Raw genomic sequence first — 21,257 nt, 5'->3', positions numbered from 1 at the left:
ATTGAATGCCTCCTCTAAAGTTAAGTAACTTGTCTGGGCACAGCAGCATTGCTTAGAAACGTCTAGGGACTATGAGAAGAAACCACGAAGGCCTCAAGCCTTCCTAATTCCAACAATAGTGCCAATAGTGTAGGCCTACCTATCATGCAAGCAGCACAGGTTTGCTCAGTGGAGCGACTGAGCTTATGTTAGATTATATGTATATGTATATATGTTCTGGTACTTCTACTGATTCTGCTTTATTAGGAACACCTACCGTGTAGAGCCACTGGGTCCGTGTACAGTTCCTTGTGTTTTTTTTGTTATGAACAGCTTGTCTTATAAAGTTCTCTGATGTGAATATGATACAAAAAAGATAAAAGATTACAAATCTTCAAGGTCTGACTAGATGACTACTATTTAGGCCTAATTCCATTAATTTTAATCAGGCATGAATGCCCAAGTATGTGGGTATTACCATTTTTTTGCTATTTAACTGGAGCTGAAATACATGTGTACACCTGTATGTCAAATTTAAAACAGGTTGTTATTGTATAATAAATGATACCTGCTTTCTGTGAAAATATTATTATAGGGAGTCAAAACTTATGAAAGCAGTTACTCATTAATTCTATTATGAAACATGCTGTTCTGAATAAACACAGCAGGGGGAGCTGTAGCAACATTTTCTGGCATTACATTTCTCACACAGTTGTTTTTGTTGACATGACAGGTTTTAGTCATCATAGAAGCATAGAAGATTACCATTAAATAATAATAATAATAATAATAATAATAATAATAATAATAATAATAAATAATAATAACAGAAATAATAATAATTTGGTGCTGTATGAAAACCTTTGAAAAAGTTCAACAATCAAGACCAAACCAGACTAAATGATGTTCTGCACCTGGTTTGAATTCTACACATTTAAACAAACGTTTTCCTCACAGGAAAATTACATTTCTACTGATTACATTTTATAAATGATAATTAAAGATGTCTCTTCAGGTGTGTGAGTTTAGTATAAAAATATATATTAATATATATATATATATATATATATATACAGTATTATATATATATATATACACACATATATACATATAATATAAATGCTAAAAGCTTAAGCTGATGCTAGGCCGATCAGAGAAGGGAGAAAGGCTAACCGCAGAACGCTGCAGGTATCCATGCAGGGAGGTCAGGGGAGTAGTTAAAAGGGCTAAAAGCTAACGTTAGGCTGTTTGGAGAAAGACAGGCTGGAGGAGGTCAGTCGCCGTGTTGCCCTGGGGCAGACATGTATAAAGTACTGAGACCCGGACCTGAGTAAAAGTACAGGTGCTCCGACTTCAGTAGCAGTAGAAGTGTCTTTAAGCTCCGTACTTAAGCTCTGTACTAAAGTACTCAACAGTTTTGTACTTAAGTACTACAAGCAGTTTATTTGTATTATTATTATTATTTTTAGCAAAAGCCATCCTGAAGGGGAAAGCAGTGTGTTTCAGTCTGAGGTAAAGTAACAGGGTGGTAATAGGCTTGGTAACAGCTGAGCTTTTTGATCCCAACCAAAGTCACACACTCATTGTTTCAACACCAAACAACTTAAATACTCAACCATGCATTTGGGTGGAAGCACATAATTGTCAGGCCCTAGAGAGGCATTTTAGAGGCAATTTAGAGGTTTGACAAGAGAAGAGACCAAAGAGCTGAGTTGGGGAAACTAGCTGTTGGATATTTTTCCTGAAAAGCGTCGTCACAGACGTCACAACACTTTCCGAACACATGTACATGAACAGCGATGCGGTGGAGGGGGGAAGCGTGTGAGTTCAGAGTTCAGGCGTGTGTTCCCGTCCTTAGTGAGGCAATCATTCTAAGATTGGTGAGGACGGATAGGAGGGTCCTGTGGTCGGCTATTCTAAAAGCAAGGTTAAGGCTATCAGTAGTAACAACAGTTTAACTGATTATGAGTTATTATTAGAACTTCTCAGAAACTGCAAAGAGCACAGAACATGAGGTCAGAGCTGTCAATAACGGCGTCTTCTGTATGTGTTGAAGGCCTGACCTGGTATTCCTCAAACGGAGAGGAGCTCAGTCAGAGTCGGGGGTTCGGTGTGAATCTGAGCTTCACTGTAGAGAAACTGACCCACTCTGATCTCTGTACAGTGGAGGTGAACGGAACCAGGAGTCGGTCGCCATGACTACAACACAGACACAGCCCATAATTTATCTTCTATCCAAACCCACCAGTGCAGCTACACGAGTCTTCTGAGTTTTATATGGAGTGATGATGATGATGATGATGATGATGATGATGAAGGTAAAATAGTGAATAGAGAATCTCAGCTAATCCAGTTTTCTTTAGGGACTACTTTCTGTAGCTGCACTACACCCTGCAGCATGTATCCCTTCACCATTTTAATGATCTGGGAGGGAGGGAAAGAAAGAAGGGAAGAAAGGGGGTCACATACAGAGAGTAATGAGAAAATTATTTTAACCATTCCTGGAACCCAAGATTATTGTTATTATTACTGTGTGTTGAGCTAATGGGCATTTTAATAGGTATTTAATACAGCCTGCACTAATCAATACTGACAATGGCACAATCCGATTATTGAGCACCGATCCGATCTGATTCAATCTTTGTGTTTATACGTGTGTTTTAATATGTTGTACATTTTCATTTGTGCATTATGTGACACTGTGGGCGTGTTTTGCTTTTTTTGGCCTATATTTGTATTAACTACCAGTGTACAGTGCATATTGATTATGGTCCAGTTTGACCTGTCTGATCATTTCCCACTTCCCACAGGGCTGTACTGGCCTCACTGAGTCTCCTGTCCAGTTATCCAGCAAGTTAAACACCTCCATACACTGAAAATGCACGAGTAAGTAATGCATGCATAAACATCATACACAAACACCAAGAAAATATTTTTGCTAACAATTAGAATAGACATCATTTACCGTTTACTCTTCAAAATGCATTTAAACTAAAGACAAATAGCAGTAAAACATTTTAAGATTTAAAACCAGAGGATTTGCACTGCTGTGACTGCTTCCTGCACCTGAATCCCCTGTTCATCCAGTAGGGGGCGCCAACCTGACAACAAAAATGGCTTGCAGAGCCAGAACAGGCACAGTGAAGCGCTTGCTGTTAGCCACTGTGTGTAGATGTATGCAGCATCACTTTCCCACATGCTCGTCTACATGTCCTCTGTCTAGCTGGAGGACTGTGAAGCATTGTCCACTAGAGGGCAGCAGCGCCTCATACATGTATGTGTAGTTAAAAACAAGTACACCACATGTCCAAATGTTTGTGGACACCCCTTCTAATTAATGCAATCAGCTGCTTTAAGCTGCACCCACTGCTGACACAGATGTGCAAATGCACACACACAGCTTGTCTAGTCCCTGTAGAGAAGAAGTACTGCCAATAGAATAGGACTCTCTGGAGCAGATCAACATCATGACCCTATTGGCTCCATGCTGCCTAATGCCAGGCGTGGGCTAGAGGGGTATAAAGGACCTCTTCAGTGGACTTTAAGATTCAATCTTCATCTTCAATCTTGCTGATGACACAACATCCTAGGCACAGATGGAGGTGAGGCAGCCTACAGAGATGAAGTCAGAGTCCTGTCAAAGCGGTGCTATGAGAGCAAGCTCTGCAAACTAAAAGGAGATGACCGTGGACTACAGGAAGCTGCAGACGGGTGGTCACTCTCCTATCCATCAACGGAGCTGATGTGGAGGGAGTAGCTGCCTGTCTACATATGCACCATAGAGCGCTTCCTCACCAGCCTGCGACTGCAGAGAGTGGTAAAACAGAAGATCCACCATTGGCAACAAAACCCCTCCAGCTTAACAGTACATCTCAGTCCCGTAGCCTGAGGAAAATCCTAAAGATCCAGTTGGACAGCAGAAATCCAGCACATGTCCTGTTCACCACACTGCCATCTGGCAGGAGGTGCTGGAGCATCCAATAAACCAGAGTCTTTATCCAGGCTATCAGGCTTTTGAACAAGCTGTCAAGCCATGACCCTTTATCATCATCATCATCATCATTATTATTATTATTATTATTATTACATACAAGATCACTGAGTCACATGTACAGTTCTCTGCAAACCCTGCATTCACACGACTCTCCTCATGAGTCAATACCTGAGACTCACCACAAGCATTTCAAAGCATGAATGTCCTGACGTGTGCAAATGACAAACATTAAAAGTGAAACTGAAACAAACTGGTAAAACAAAGATTCAGAAGTAGAGATAAGAGTAATAAAAATAAAAGCTTTAATAATTATAGTAAACCTACCAACAAAACAAATAAAGAAAAGGTCAAAATAATAATAAAAACTAACTAATTCAACTAAAACACTTAAATGCTAAAAGTTAAAGGTTTAAAGTGAGCTATTTTATAGCTTGTTTAAAAAGAGTACAATAACTAAAGGGAGTTTTACCCGGCTTAGTTTTACCCAGTTCAGTTTTACCCAGTTCAGTTTTACCCACTTCAGTTATACCCGGTTCAGTTTTACCCGGTTCAGTTTTACCCAGTTCAGTTTTACCCAGCTCAGTTTTACCCAGTTCAGTTTTACCCGGTTCAGTTTTACCCAGCTCAGTTTTACCCGGCTCAGTTTTACCCGGTTCAGTTTTACCCGGTTCAGTTTTATCCGGCTCAGTTTTATCCGGCTCAGTTTTATCCGGCTCAGTTTTATCCGGCTCAGTTTTATCCGGCTCAGTTTTACCCGGTTCAGTTTTACCCAGCTCAGTTTTACCCAGCTCAGTTTTACCCAGCTCAGTTTTACCCGGTTCACTTTTACCCGGTTCAGTTTTACCCAGCTCAGTTTTACCCAGTTCAGTTTTACCCAGCTCAGTTTTATCCGGCTCAGTTTTACCCGGCTCAGTTTTACCCAGTTCAGTTTTACCCAGCTCAGTTTTACCCGGCTCAGTTTTACCCACTTCAGTTTTACCCAGCTCAGTTTTACCCAGTTCAGTTTTACCCGGTTCAGTTTTACCCAGCTCAGTTTTACCCAGTTCAGTTTTACCCGGTTCAGTTTTACCCAGCTCAGTTTTACCCGGCTCAGTTTTACCCGGTTCAGTTTTACCCGGTTCAGTTTTATCCGGCTCAGTTTTATCCGGCTCAGTTTTATCCGGCTCAGTTTTACCCGGTTCAGTTTTACCCAGCTCAGTTTTACCCAGCTCAGTTTTACCCAGCTCAGTTTTACCCGGTTCACTTTTACCCGGTTCAGTTTTACCCAGCTCAGTTTTACCCAGCTCAGTTTTACCCAGTTCAGTTTTATCCAGCTCAGTTTTACCCAGCTCAGTTTTACCCAGTTCAGTTTTATCCGGCTTAGTTTTACCCGGTTCAGTTTTACCCAGCTCAGTTTTACCCAGCTCAGTTTCACCTGGTTCAGTTTTATCCGGCTCAGTTTTATCCGGCTCAGTTTTACCCGGTTCAGTTTTACCCGGCTCAGTTTTACCCGGTTCAGTTTTACCCGGTTCAGTTTTACCCAGCTCAGTTTTACCCAGTTCAGTTTTATCCAGCTCAGTTTTACCCGGCTCAGTTTTACCCAGCTCAGTTTTACCCGGTTCAGTTTTACCCAGTTCAGTTTTACCCAGCTCAGTTTTACCCAGTTCAGTTTTATCCGGCTCAGTTTTACCCAGTTCAGTTTTACCCGATTCAGTTTTACCCAGTTCAGTTTTACCCAGCTCAGTTTTACCCGGTTCAGTTTTACCCAGTTCAGTTTTACCCAGCTCAGTTTTACCCAGTTATCACAGACTCTACGACCAGCACTGCTCCCAGCGGACCACATACACACATACACACACACACATACACACACACACTTAAACAGAGATCCCTCAATAAAAAAATACAATGTGCAATACCCCCCCCCCACACACACACACACACACACATGCAATTAAGGGTCAATTTGTAATTATCTGTAAATAATTTGTAAATAATATAGTTATTATATATAATAAATTGTTATAATAATATTGAGTTTTTGACTTCTATTATTTATATTGTGTATATGGTGTAAATTATTTATCTACGGTTTTGTAACTGAGTGTCTTGCTCTCCCTTTGCACTGAGAATTTCCCCACTGTGGGACTGATAACAGACTTATCTAATTTATATATGAAGTTTATTTATACACTTAAACTCTTACTTTCCTACAAATGAGTAAATTACCTGTTATTTCTGTGCTTTGTGTTCATGTTTGATCTTTATTTAAGTGTTTGATGTTTATTGTGGCTCTTTCATGGGTCGATTTCAATCCTGTGCATTATAGAATCACATATTTCAGTTTTGACAATTCAAGTCAAGTCAAGTCAAGTCAAGTCAAATTTATTTGTATAGCTTTTTACAACTGTTGTCGTCACAAAGCAGCTTTACATAATTAGTACTTAATAAAGGACAGAGACAGAGAAGAAAGAAGAAATAACATGAAGGGTCAAAGACCCCCGTGAGCAAGCCAACGGCGACAGTGGCAAGGAAAAACTCCCTCAGAGCTGAAGGAAGAAACCTTGGGAGGAACCAAGACTCACAAGGGGGACCCATCCTCCTCTGGCCAGACTATTTAAACATTAATGATAAAAATGACCAAAGCAGACACAACAGAAAGTTGATAGTGGTGATATTAATAGTGTCAGACAGGCACGAGTCCATCTAGGTTTCAGCACGGCCACCAAACAGGCAGCAGCGGCAGGCGGGTGAGCCATGGGTGGTGGCGGGTGGGGGGGCCCGCTGGCCGGACTGGTAGGTGGCAGCTGGTTAGATGCAGGTAGAGGGGACCTCAGCGGGCAGTCTTCCAGCAGGTCGGGCTGGGTGGCCATTTACTCGGGGAAGGTAAAAAGAGAAAAGTTAGTTCTAAGAGAAATTTTATGGAGTGCAGAGAATGTTGAGAATCAGCATCTGGGTATGTCTGACGACTCCGGCAGGTCTGATTATCACAGCATAATTAAAAGGAGAGAGCCAGAAGGTAACACGGACACGGGCGTACCCTGAGAACACCAGCATCTAACTGCTCCACCGTCAACAAACCTGAGTGATTGTGTGTAAGCAGCGAGACGACAGCTCCAGCATCTCAGTGTACTACAATTCCCTGGGTCCACGAACCCCTGGACCTGCAGCCCTTATCTAAGAAACATTAATTACCAAAAGCTAAACTAAACATATAAGTTTTCAGCTTAGATTTAAAGATTGAGATTAAGCTGACTTTGACTTATTAATCTCAGAGCAGGAGGATGGATGAAGTCCAGACCTTTCAGAGTGCCCACTGAGGTATTTGTGTACAGCACATCCCTGTAATTGAGAACAGAGAGAACAGTTGCCTCCACAGCTGTTATCCTGCAGTCCAGAGAGAAACAGGATTTGTGAGCTTTTGCCGTGATTAAGTTTACAGATGAGCTTCAAAAACACCTTTCTCTTCAGGGTACTCGATACACAGCTACTTGTTTAAAGACAAACATTAAAAATATGATATGAACAGGTCTAGAAAACAGCATGAACTTAGTTTGCAGATTTGGCCTGTTTATGTGAGTCTGGTGTTTATGGTCTTTATTTTGCTAAACTTTGTGCTTGTTTGGTTTCTGTTTCCTTGTCTTGTATTAAAACATTCTCCTGCGAGTGCGTCCGCCTCTGTCTCGTGACAAATCTTGGCAAACGATCATTCACCAGAATACTAGCTCGATTAATTTATCCAGAAGCCAGACTGCGGTGTCCTCAACGCAGAGTTGGAGAAATGACTGTGGTTGATCTGTTAACCAGTGGTTCTGATGTTTATGGCCAGTAGGGCAGCCATGAGCCCGGAACACCTCAGTACAGTACAGATATATAAATGTTCAAATATGGAACAGAACAGCACCATTAATACAGACGCAGTGGTCAGACAGATGTGTGTGGTGGGGATAAGGTGCACGCCTGCCTTGGCTCTGTTTGTCTCGTCATTTCTAGCCCTGCCTCTTCATTAGTAGTCCCACCTGTGCCTCTGTCTTAGCCACGCCCCCTTGTTAGTTCCAGGTGTCCCTTGTTAGTCCTAGTATAAGTACCCCTTGTTTCAGCCTTCCCTTGTCTGTTCTTGTTCGTGATCATGTGGCGGTTTGTGGTTTGGTAGCTTGGCCTGTTTGTTCAGTTTCTGTTTCTTTTGTTACTTTGAGCTTTTGGTTCGCTCCCCAGTTTCTGTTTTTCTGAAGCCTGTTTGCTCTGTTTGGTTTAATGTTTAATAAATAACTGCAAGTGCGAGCTACGCCTTCCGTAACAGTAACATGCTATGACCTACATAGTTCTACATAGTTAGCTTATAGTGAACACAGCAGTTACTGAGGTAGAGATCAGCTCTTATGTAATACAGTATTTAGCAGCAGTCACCTGGCAGGTGTGCAGGTAGGCACATGATGGGCGCATCAACAGAGACGTGTATGTGAGTGTGTATTAAGTACCTACAGGGAAAAAAATGAATATAAGACATTTTATGCACATTTTAGACATTATGTTTTAAAGAAAATAAATATTTCATGCAAATAATATACGCTTGCCCACCCCACATTTACACACTTCTGTTTTGTGTTGTGCTAAATGTAGTAGCACTGTATTAAATGTGCAGAAGTGTGTCTCTAATGATGTGACTTAATCACACTTACAGCATCATGTCATTTAATTGAGTTTATTAAAACACTAAACAATCACATTGACCATTTATGACTGGGAACAGATGGAATTTGGCTTCTGCATTTATCCCATCCGTGCAGTGAACACACAACCCTGTCATCAATAGCCTGGCGCTCTTACCACTGAGCACCACTGGTGGTTGCCACTGGCAAGGGATGCAAGCTTGAATATGACATGTATGGTAATATCTACATATACAGCACATATACAGCAGTATGTTTAACATCTACCTAAGCATATTTAAAACAGTTCAGCTGTAGTACAGTTAAGTACACATAGTTTTCTATTTCTGTACAATTAAAGTAGAATAAGCACATCATCAGTGATTACTCTTTAAGTGCGTTAGTCATTAGTGTGGCTGCAATTACACGTAAATGCACTGTAGTACTTTTAAGATCAGTATACTTGAGTCTACTTTTGTCCGATAGGGATATTTGCTTGTTTGCTTGTTTGCTTGTTCTGGGTCTTAGCTCGTCATAAAACGGAAGGTCACAACTTAACCCCCAACATGTTCTATGCCCAAGAGTGCCATTATGCCTTTCACAAAGAGGAATCTAGTTTCTATACTCTATTAAAGTAGCCAGGTCACTGTACTAGAGGGTGACCCTGATAATAATAATGTATTATTTTATATTTATACTTGGGTCTGCTCTTTTTCACTAGGGATATTAGCTTGGAGTGATGTGCAGTTCGTTTGTGCTGGCGTTGCACCGTCCTGTCTTGGGTTTATAATATTTATTGTTTTTGTAGTTTAATGTTTCACGTTTCTGCAGTCTGTACTGTATTGTTGTTCCGTGTTCCGCACTGGGACTGGAGGAATGTAGTTTTACTTCATTGTGTACCTGTACTCAGATTAACAGAAGCTCTTATCATCAAATCAAAACTCCAACAACGCAAGCAGTGACAGGTCACAGGAACAATGCCAGGTATGCTCAGTGGAATGGCTGTTCCGTGTTTTTGAGGTTAGACCAGACAGGTTAGAACATCTTGCAGCTCAAGAGGAATCAAGATTGTGCTCCCAAAGTATTCAGGTGAATGGCACCTTACACCAGAGGAACCCTGATTGCGGATCCCGTCAGCATGTCGGATAGTGTTTGCACCCATGCTGCTTTTCTTTATTGATATGGCTACTGACTCTTAATGTTGGAAAGTCAAATTAAAAGACATAAATCACATTAAATCATAAATATATGAAATAAAAACTTCTCAGGTGGGTAACACTCAATGCTTAAGGTTTAGTAATTCTACCACTTACAATGTTATTGCTCAGGTTTATAGATGTTACATGTTTCAATAGGCTGTAATAGTTATGAGGCATTTCATCATTTATTCATATTTGGGTCTCGCCACAACACCTCATCAACATCACAATCAAATATCATTCTAAATGAGTTTTGCATCAAACTGCATCATGTAGCACACTAGAAACACTGACCCACTGTAATGGATGCTCACCTAGAGTGAGGATTGAATCCTGGCTGCCATGTTCGCAGGCTGACCTGCTACTAAGTGAGCTACCATACCCATGACACCGACCGACGGCCCCTAGTGCAGAGCAGTTGATCTGAGCAGCAAATAAAGTCACCCAGAAACTGAACCCAGGCCACCATGTTGCGAAAGCAGCCAACAAAGTCCAACACATGGAAAATGGAGAGCATATATCAGGGAACGGCTGATCCGGACCAGCATGTAGATTTTTCCTATGGGAAAGTGTTGTTAAGCTACACTTTAAACCTGTAAAAAAATCAAGTTTTACAAATGGAGTCTTTCAACATACCTGCTATGGAGCCGGAACACTCTTACATCATGTCTGGCTATACAGGTAATCCAGCAATATGTATGGCGCTGGAATTAATAATACACACAGCCAGTCTCTTCCCAGTGAACACTGGCTCGCTGTCTACATAAGTGAAGACCATGTTGGGTGTTTTGAAAATGATCCTGACAGGCTCCCTAAAATAATTATCCACTTTAAAACATCGTGCATAAAACAACGGACAAGAACAAGACTTTACATTTCTAATTTAGGTTCCTAAGTTCAGTCATGTCACTCCCCCGCTGAGTTCTCTCTTCACTGGCTTCCTGTAGCTGCTGCCCGCATCAGATTCAGACCCTGACTCTGGCCTACAAAGCCAAGACTGGACCAGCCAGCCCCTCCGTACTTGATGGTGATGGTCAAAAGCTGATCTGCACCAAGAGCCCTTCCAGCTTCAAGTACGGCTCGGCTCGACCCGCCATCCTTTAAGATCCACGGAAGACGAGCGTCCAGACTTTTTACTGTCCTGCACCGAAGTGGTGGAACGAACTTCCCCTGGGTGTCTGAACAGCAGAGTCCAACACTCGCTGTCCTCAAACCCAGACTGAAGACCCTCCTTTTCTGAGAGGACTCAGGCGAAGAGAAGAGTACTATGGTCTCCATATTGACTTGTGTTTAGTAGAGTCTAAGATTAGAGGATCTGAATTTTAGTCTATTTAAACTAGCTGAGGTTCTTCTTCAGTAAACAGTGAATCTCTTCTGTAAGAACTCTGGAGAAGATCGTCTGATAAATGCCCTAAATGTAAATGATTACGTCAATTACCTGTGGTTCACTCTCCGCCATATCCAGGTAGAGTATCTGCTTGTCAGGGCGAGGAGTAGCTGTCTCTGCAGGAGTGGTATTTAATGCCTTAAACCTCCTGAAATCGTTGTTCATTGCGTTGAGAAAGTTGATGTTATTCTTACAGGGGGGAGGAGTGACCACTTTTTGGTCATGAGCGCGCTCTGTGACTCTTACAGCACGGTTCAGGTTGGCTCTAGCTGTTCTGAGTGCCAACGCAACGGTGCACTCCTCCACCTGTGTGTGATGATCTTCGGAGGCAGCTGCCTTGAACATGTCCCAGTCCGTGCATTCGAGGCAGTCTTATAGTGTTTCTGCAGCTCCTGCAGGCCAGACCCCCTCACCTGCCACATAGTGGCTTTCTTCTTGATCAGCAGGGGCTTGTATGCAGGTATTAGCATCACAGAGAGGTGGTCTGAGGGTCAGGGTGAGGGCAGGGAGTTGCCCTGATTGCCTGTTTGATGTTGCTGTAGACCAGGTCTGGTGTGTTCCTTCCCCTGGTTACAAAATTCACATACTGACGGAAATGAGGAAGCACAGTTTTCAGATTGGCCTGGTTTTAGTCTCCTGCCTCGATGGAAGCTCCCTCTGGATGTGTGGACTGCAGCTCACTGATGGATGGATGACGGTCGAGAACATTCAGGGCTACTTTTGCGTTATACACTGCTATAATGATGATAACAGGGAATTCCCTATAGGCAGATAGAATAGTTATAACCGTTATTAATATGATTCCTATAATTAATTACATTTTGTTGAACACTTTTTCAACATATAATAGTGTGTGGGTGTGAGAGGTATGTTACCATTAAGCACTGTAAAAGCTTCTCCCCACAGAGTTAAGAAGTTCATTCAGACATTGTTTGTAAAAATATCACCAGGTTTAGCTTTAAATAAAAGTTTAAGAAGACACTCCAGCCCGCTCCATGACCAGCCGCCCCCCAACATACTGAATACTGACTGTGATATTACATCTATCAGGTTGACCCAATCACACACAAAACATTTAAATATGCTAATAGGAAGAGATAGGGGTTGAAAAATGGAGTGCATCGTATTTGGCGTAATTTGTTATTAAATTCTGCTTTACTGTCATTATAGTGATACAGGGTTGCTCAGTACAACCAAACACTGCTGGGCTGAGTCTCCGGTGCAGAATAGGTAGGACTGGATATGTAGAGAAAGGCTGAGCTGTGCATGTAAATGAAGAGTAAGGCGGGGAGTTCAGGAGTGAGGTAGACCGGTCTGGTGTTGTAAACAGTATCCAGTACATAAACAGAGAGTACAGTGCAGGAATAAGTAGCAGCTAGTGATCAGCTAGAGAGAACAGCACACAGCTTATGTCCAGAGAAGAGTTCAGTTAAATGGTTAGCGGGAGAGGTAGCCAGCAAAAGATTGCAAGCAAATGTGAGCGAAAGCAAAGGTGTTTAAATGACTAAGGCCTGCTCACAGACTCACAGACTCACAGACGTGTGCAGACGGACACAGCAGTGGATATCTACATGGTAAAAACTGCCGCTTCAGAGCTGTTCTGCACCTCAGACGGTTTCGAGCTGTGGTTTCCTGTTTACCGGCTGTTCTGCTCCACATTGAAGAACGCTACAGAGCAGTAATCTGCCCTCTGACTGATTGACTGTGTGTGTGTGTGTGTGTGTATGATCTGTAAGTACTGTGATTCTACTCTCACATTCATGTCAACAGCACCTTTAGAAATATATTTATTTAGAAAACTGGTGACGTGTTCAATACTGTATTTACAGTCATTTGAATAACAAAGTTCATGTTTATAATGTATCTGTTTATAATCTGTTTATAATCCGTTTATAATCCGTTTATAATCTGTTTATAATAGAAGGTTTATTATCCATTAGATCCCCACTGTAAGAACATCCTTTATTAGTCCCACAGTGGGGAAATGTTCAGTGTCAGCAGAAAGGGATAACAAGACACTCAGATACGAAAACGTAGATAAATTACCAAAATAAACACAATATAAAAAAAAGAAGTAAAAAAACAATAACAATATTATTTACAGGTTATTTACAGGTTATTGCAAATGACTCTTAATTGCACATGTGCGTGTGGCGGGTGGGGGTGGTGGTGGTGTGGGGGGTATTGCACATAGTATTTTTACATTGAGGGACCTCTGTTCCCTGAACATGTGTGTGTGTGTGTAGTTAAGTGTGTGTGTATGTATGTGTGTGTGTGTGCGTGTGTGTGTAGTTAAATGTGTGTGTATGTGGTCCGCTGGAAGCAGCGCTGGTTTTGCAGTCTGACGGCAGCAGGAAGGAAGGACCTGTGATACCCCTCCTTCACACACTTGGGGTGAAGGAGGAAGCAGCCGGTCACTAAAGGAGCTGCCCAGTGCTGCCAGAGTCTCATTCATGGGGTGGGAGCTGGTTGTCATCCTCCTGTCCAGAAGCCAGTGCAGGTGGTGGGACTTTAGTGACTGTACAGCCCCCCATAACATTCTCCTGCTCTTCTCTTGACCCCTGGTGTTTTCCCTCCTCTCTGTTCTCTCTCTCTCTCTCTCTCTCTTTAATGTTCTGAGACGCCCAGTTTTAACTGTTCCATCCTGGTTCCGCCTGACCCGGCTCTCCACTACCCTCCTGCCCACTGTCCTGCTCGGGGCCTCGCACTGTTTCATCTTCACCTCACTGCAGGACTCTGCTTCTGACAGTTTACCTGCAGGACTTTCTTTCCCTCTTGATTTGAGTGTTGTTTTATTATTGTGTTTTTATTCCTGTTTTGCTTATTGTTGAGCTCTCTGGTGTCGACCTCAGGAGAACCGGTTCCCCTTTTCAGTCTTGGTTCCTCTCAAAGTTCCTTCCTCTTGATCCGAGGGAGGTTTTCCTTGCCACTAGCTGCTCAAAAGAGGCTCGGACCTGGATCTCTGTAAAGCTGCTTTGTGACAACATTTGTTGTGAAAAGCACCATATAAATACATTTTAATTGACTTTTATTGTTATTATTATTATTATTATTATTATTATTACAGTTTCATGTGGATCCCTTCCCTTAAAAATGAGCGCCCCCTGGCTTTTATGTGCTGAACAAACGAGTTAAATAGGACAAATAGTCCTTTATTTATGGAGGTTCTGGAATCTTCTACTTTGTTGTGATTACAGTAATACAGGGTTGCACAATACCATGAAACACTGCTAGGCTGAGTCTCCAGAGCAGAATAGGTAGGACATACAATAGTGCAAGGACAATAGACAGACCACAGGACAGGGTGCAGAGACAATAAGTACAATAAACACAAAGCTTATGTCCAGAGAATAGCCAAAAGATTCTGCACAGTAGCGGGAGAGCTGCTGCTGTAAGATGTGCTTTTCAAAGGGCTGCAAAGTTGAGTATGTAGGTAAGAAGGACTCTGGAAGACAGAACAGCGGGAGCAGCAGCCGACCGACTCACCGACCAGCGTTCACCCACCCGGATGAGGACAACAAGAGAGCTAATCAGAGGAGTTCACTGGTGTTGTGTTTGCTGTGTTGGATGGGGTGGACCAGAGACAGCAGTGCTGCTGGAGTGCTTAAACACCTCAGTGTCACGGCTGGACTGAGAATAGTCCACCAACCAGGAATAATTAGCCAACAGCATCCCGTGGGCACTGATGAAGGACCAGAGGATGACCAACACAAACTGTGCAGTAACTGATGAGCCTCTGTCCGACTGTAGAGAGGGACTCCAGTCTGGACCTGAAACTGAACTTCTCCTAGTCTGCAGTGGAGGAGGGAGTTTTTGGGTTTTCAGATTTTTGAAGTTTGACACTAAGGCCTGCTCACAGACTCACAGACTCACAGACGTGTGCAGATGGACACAGCAGTGGATATCTACATGGTAAAAACTGCTGCTTCAGAGTTTTGCTGCTGCTCTGCACCTCAGACGGTTTCCACAAAAATGAGCTGTGGTTTCCTGTTTACCGGCTGTTCTGCTCCACATTGAAGAACGCTGCAGAGCAGCAATCTGCCCTCTGACCGATTGACACTATGTGTGGGTGTGCGTGTGAATTCGTTTCACAGATTCGTGGCTTTACTGTCACCAATGTGATCAATTCTCACTGATTAATATTTATAGGCCTCCAGGGCCCTACTCTGAATTTTTAAAAGAATTTAGTGATTTTGCTGCAGACTTGGCAGTGTGCAGCAACAAAGTTATAATAGTAGGAGATTTTAATATTCACTTTGAAAAAGCAGACGATCCATTAACAAAGGCGTTTGTATCAATTTTAGATTCTGTCGGCATTATACAAAACATAACTGGACCCACACATTACTGTAATCATACCCTAGATTTAGTCCTGACCCTGGGTGTTAGCATTGATCAGCTAAATATTCTACCTCAAAGCTCAGTGATATCAGATCATTATCTAATCTCCTTTGAGCTACATCTAAGGCAAAATGTAAATTCTTCTCCCCAACACTGCCTAAAACGCACAATAACACCAATGACAACTGTACAGTTTACTAAAAATCTCCCACCCCTATCGACCTTAGCTTACACTCCGTCAGACCAAACGGAGCTCGTCAAATTAACAAACGATCTAGAGAATACCCTCCGATCAACCTTAGACAAAGTAGCACCGTTCAAAAATAAAATGATGAGGCAAAAAAGGCTTGCACCGTGGTACAGTGATCAAACTCGTACCTTAAAACAAACAGTGCGGAAACTAGAGCGTAAATGGCGGACGACCAAACTAGAGGTGTTCCACTCTGCGTGGAAGGACAGCCTTAGTCAGTATAGAAAGGCACTCATTAAAGCTCGCTCAGCGTATCTGGCCTTGCTGATCGAGAAAAACAAAAACAATCCCAGAGTTCTTTTTAATGAGATCTCTAAACTTACTAAAAGCCAGGCAGATACTCAACCCCAGATCCCAACATCTTTAACTAGTCATGTTTTTATGGACTATTTTAATAATAAAATAGAAAATATTAGACAGCAAATCCAACCCTGCTTATTAAATCAAACATGGCCGTCACCCGATGTAGTTGCTTTAGAACAAAACTTAGTTGTAGAACAAAGGCTGGAAGCCTTCTACCCACTTCCACAGCCTGAACTAGAAAAAATTATATCCTCAGCTAATTGTACAACATGTACACTCGACCCGATTCCCTCTAAATTGCTAAAAGAAATTCTCCCAATTATAATCGGACCTCTTTTAACAATTGTAAATTCATCCCTTAGCCTTGGGCATGTACCCCAAACCCTTAAAATAGCAGTTATAAAACCTTTAATCAAAAAACCAAATCTTGATCCTAGCGTATTATCTAATTATAGACCCATCTCAAACTTAACATTCGTATCTAAGATATTAGAAAAAGCTGTGGCCCAACAACTCTGCTTATACCTGAGTAAAAATGACATGTATGAGAAATTCCAGTCTGGATTTAGACTCAATCACAGCACAGAGACAGCCCTAGTGAAGATTACGAATGATCTCCTTCTTGCCTCTGATCAAGGCTACGTATCTTTATTAGTCCTACTAGACCTTAGTGCAGCCTTTGATACAATAGATCATTCTATATTACTAGAAAGATTAGAGAAAATGGTTGGAATCACAGGGACAGCCCTATCATGGTTCCAATCATATCTAACGGGACGCTTCCAATTTGTAAAGATAAATGATTTATCTTCAAACTACACAGAAGTAAGATATGGAGTTCCGCAAGGCTCAATTTTAGGACCACTATTATTTACATTATACATGTTACCACTGGGCTCAGTTATAAGCAGACATGGCGTTAATTTCCACTTCTATGCAGATGACACACAGCTCTATATATCAGCCAAACCTGACGATAAATTTAGACTACAGAAAATGGAGGACTGTGTAAAGGATATAAAACTCTGGATGTCACATAACTTCCTTCTCCTTAACAGTGACAAAACCGAAGTTCTCCTTTTAGGTCCAAAAGACTCTAGAAATAAACTATCAGACTTAATGTTAGACTTGGCAGATTCTCCCATCATTCCTGGTTTAGCAGCTAAAAATCTTGGCATCACATTCGACTCAGATTTATCATTTGAGCAACATATAGCTAATATTAGTAGAACAGCCTTTATGCAGCTTAGGAACATCTCCAAACTAAGAAACTCCTTATCACTACAAGACGCAGAAAAGCTAGTACATGCTTTTATTACCTCAAGGCTAGATTACTGTAATGCGTTACTGTCAGGTTGTTCCAGCAGGAACCTCAATAAACTTCAGCTGGTGCAAAATGCTGCAGCCAGGGTCCTTACTAAAACTAGAAAATTTGACCATATCAGTCCAGTTCTATCAGCACTTCACTGGCTCCCAGTTAAATTCCGTATTGAATACAAAATTCTTTTATTAACATATAAAGCCCTACACGGCCTCGCTCCTGAGTACCTGCAGGATCTTATAGTATATTACGAACCATCAAGACTACTTAGATCTCAGGGTGCTGGCCTCTTACGCGTTCCCAAAATTCTGAAAACCTCAGCAGGGGGAAGAGCCTTTTCCTATAAAGCCCCCCAGCTCTGGAATAACCTTCCAGATAATGTTCGGGACTCAGACACAGTCTCAATCTTTAAATCTAAACTGAAAACTTATATGTTTAGTTTAGCTTTTGGTAATTAATGTTTCTTAGATAAGGGCTGCAGGTCCAGGGGTTCGCGGACCCAGGGAATTGTAGTACTCTGAGATGCTGGAGCTGTCGTCTCGCTGCTTACACGCGATCACTCAGGTTTGTTGACGGTGGAGCAGATAGATGCTGGTGTTCTCAGGGTACGCCCGTGTCCGTGTTACCTTCTGGCTCTCTCCTTTTAATTATGCTGTGATAATCAGACCTGCCGGAGTCATCAGACATACCCAGATGCTGATGATCAACATTCTCTGCACTCCATAAAATTCCTCTTAGAACTAACTTCTCTCTCTTTACCTTCCCCGAGTAAATGGCCACCCAGCCCGATCTGCAGGAAGATTGCCCGCTGAGGTCCCCTCTACCTGCATCTAACCAGCTGCCACCTACCAGTCCAGCCAGCGGGTCCCCCCCAACCCGCCACCACCCATGGCTCACCCGCCTGCCGCTGCTGCCTGTTTGGTGGCCGTGCTGAAACCTAGATGGACTCGTGCCTGTCTGACACTATTAATATCACCACTATTAACTTTCTGTTGTACCTGGTTTGGTAATTTTTATCATTAATGTTTAAAATAGTCTGGCCAGAGGAGGATGGGTCCCCCTTGTGAGTCTTGGTTCCTCCCAAGGTTTCTTCCTCCAGCTCTGAGGGAGTTTTTCCTTGCCACTGTCGCCGTTGGCTTGCTCACGGGGGTCTTTGACGCTTCATGTTATTTCTTCTTTCTTCTCTGTCTCTGTTCTTTATTAAGTAATAATTATGTAAAGCTGCTTTGTGACGACAACAGTTGTAAAAAGCGCTATACAAATAAATTTGACTTGACTTGACTTGACTGAGACAAAGCTAATTCACACACACAGTGAAGTCTGTGGTCTGCTGAAAGCACGCGATGCTGCCTTCAAATCTGGCAACATTTGAGGAACTCTAAGCTTGCGGACGCAACCGTACCTGACGGCTGGCATTAGAGCTGCTGAACACATGTACAGCACACAGATCACAGCCTCAATGCCAACGAATCCAAGAAGTCACTATGGAAGAGTTCTGTCTCTTGATTTCAGCACGGTGTTCAGCAACATCGTCAGTGTGGAGAACACTGTCCCCGCCAAGACGTTCAGTGTTTCTCCAACAATAAGCCATTGGATTAACCCGGATATAAAGGCTCTCCTGAAAGAGAATAAAGAGGGCCTTCAGGTCTGGTGATGAGGATGAGCTGAAAGCTGTGCAGAGGGAGCTGAGCAGGAAGATCAGGGAGGGGAAATCCAGCTACAGGAGGAAGCTACAGCTACAGTTACAGCAGAACAACGTCCGGGGAGTTGGGAAAGGCCTTAAACCCATATCTGGCCACCAGAAGTCTCCAGAAGTGGGTGAATGAACTTATTTTCAATAGATTTGATGAATCACCTGCCCTTCCCCTACACAGACGCCCATGCTGCACTACCATCATGCTCATTTAAGAAAGGCCAGAGCAGACTCTGCCTGCTGAGGAGACTGAGGTCCTTTGGGGTGCAGGGAGCACTGGCTGAGGACTTTCTCCACACAGTGGGGACATCTGCCATCTTTAATGGAGTGGTCTGCTGGGGCGGCAGCATCTTTTGTAGTTCTGTCTTATTCTTCACAATTTTAAAATCATTTGTGTAGAGTGAATATGTTCAGAACTTTTATATAAAATATTATATATTATATATTAATATTATATATATATCACCGTTGGGATGCTCCTCAGTTTTCTTGTACACTGTGCAATGACAATAAAAGCATCTTATCTCGTTTTATCTCGACGGCAGACAGGAAGAGACTGAACCAACGGCCGGTTTAACCTGTCCGTCTGCGGCCTGTCTGTCTGTGGCCTGTCTGTCTGTGGACTGTCCGTCTGCGGCCTGTCCGTCTGCGGCCTGTCCGTCTGCGGCCTGTCTGTCTGTGGCCTGTCTGTCTGCGGCCTGTCTGTCTGAGGCCTGTTTGTCTGTGGCCTGTCTGTCTGTGGCCTGTCTGTCTGCGGACTGTCCGTCTGCGGTCTGTCTGTCTGTGGCCTGTCTGTCTGTGGCCTGTCTGTCTGCGGCCTGTCTGTCTGCGGACTGTCCGTCTGTGGCCTGTCCATCTGCGGTCTGTCCGTCTGTGGCCTGTCTGTCTGTGGCCTGTCTGTCTGTGGCCTGTCTGTCTGCGGACTGTCCGTCTGCGGACTGTGGCCTGTCTGTCTGTGGCCTGTCTGTCTGCGGACTGTCCGTCTGCGGACTGTCCGTCTGCGGTCTGTCCGTCTGTGGCCTGTCTGTCTGTGGCCTGTCTGTCTGCGGACTGTCTGTCTGTGGCCTGTCCGTCCGTGGCCTGTCTGTCCGTGGCCTGTCTGTCCGTGGACTGTCCGTCTGTGGTCTGTCTGTCTGCGGCCTGTCTGTCGGTGGCCTGTCTGTCTGCAGACTGTTGTCCGTGGCCTGTCTGTCCGTGGACTGTCCGTCTGCGGTCTGTCTGTCTGCGGCCTGTCTGTCGGTGGCCTGTCTGTCTGCGGACTGTCCGTCTGCGGCCTGTCCGTCTGCGGCCTGTCCGTCTGTGGACTGTCCGTCTGCAGCCTGTCTGTCTGTGGCCTGTCCGTCTGTGGCCTGTCCGTCTGCGGCCTGTCCGTCTGCAGCCTGTCTGTCTGTGGCCTGGTCCTGGCTCTGGATTGTCAGCAGCCTTTTTCACAACTCTGCTGTACATAATTTAATTTCATAATAAATGCAGTTATTAACAGTTATTTCTGTATTTGTCTAATGATTTGAACAAGGGTCGAGAGGTTCACACTGGTAAATCCTGCATATGAGATTGTAAACTGCATTTTTGAGTGTAAGTATATTAATCATATTCAGTTTAACTACATTACTGATGCAGCTCAGTAAGTTAATGCTCATTTAAATAATTCTATTAGCACTGTGTGTGTTTTTAATGTAAAACTGTGTGAAACAGAGAAAATGAGGAGCCATACAGTAATAGATCACTCTTGCCCTTTAATGGTGTAGGTAACTTCATACCATCTCTTACAGTGCTCATGCCACGCCCTTGCTTCCTCATATATATGTGTGTATACAGGTTCCTGAGCACACCACCGTGCCTCACACACACCCTCTCTGTCCTACTGTCTCTGCAGCACGTGAGTACTTTTACATTTTTAATATAGATATGTTAATGCTGTTACTGGAGCTTAGCCCTGTGTGGAGTAGGACTGCAGGACTGCAGGACCTGCAGGACTGACTCCTGAGGTGATCTACACCTGCACGCATTATTCTTTATTCTTAATCACGTGAGGACGTGCTGCAGGCTGTAAACCTCGTATGTTCACCGGGTCCGTGTTGGTAATCTGTGTGTTAGGCACTGTGTGGGCTGTGGTACTCTTCCCAATAACTGTAGTGAGCTTCATGAATGAGATCAAAAACTGT

The sequence above is a fragment of the Salminus brasiliensis genome, chromosome 6 (genome assembly GCF_030463535.1).
Source record: "Salminus brasiliensis chromosome 6, fSalBra1.hap2, whole genome shotgun sequence".
Classification (NCBI taxonomy): domain Eukaryota; kingdom Metazoa; phylum Chordata; class Actinopteri; order Characiformes; family Bryconidae; genus Salminus; species Salminus brasiliensis.
Note: the sequence above shows the minus strand (reverse complement) of the source record.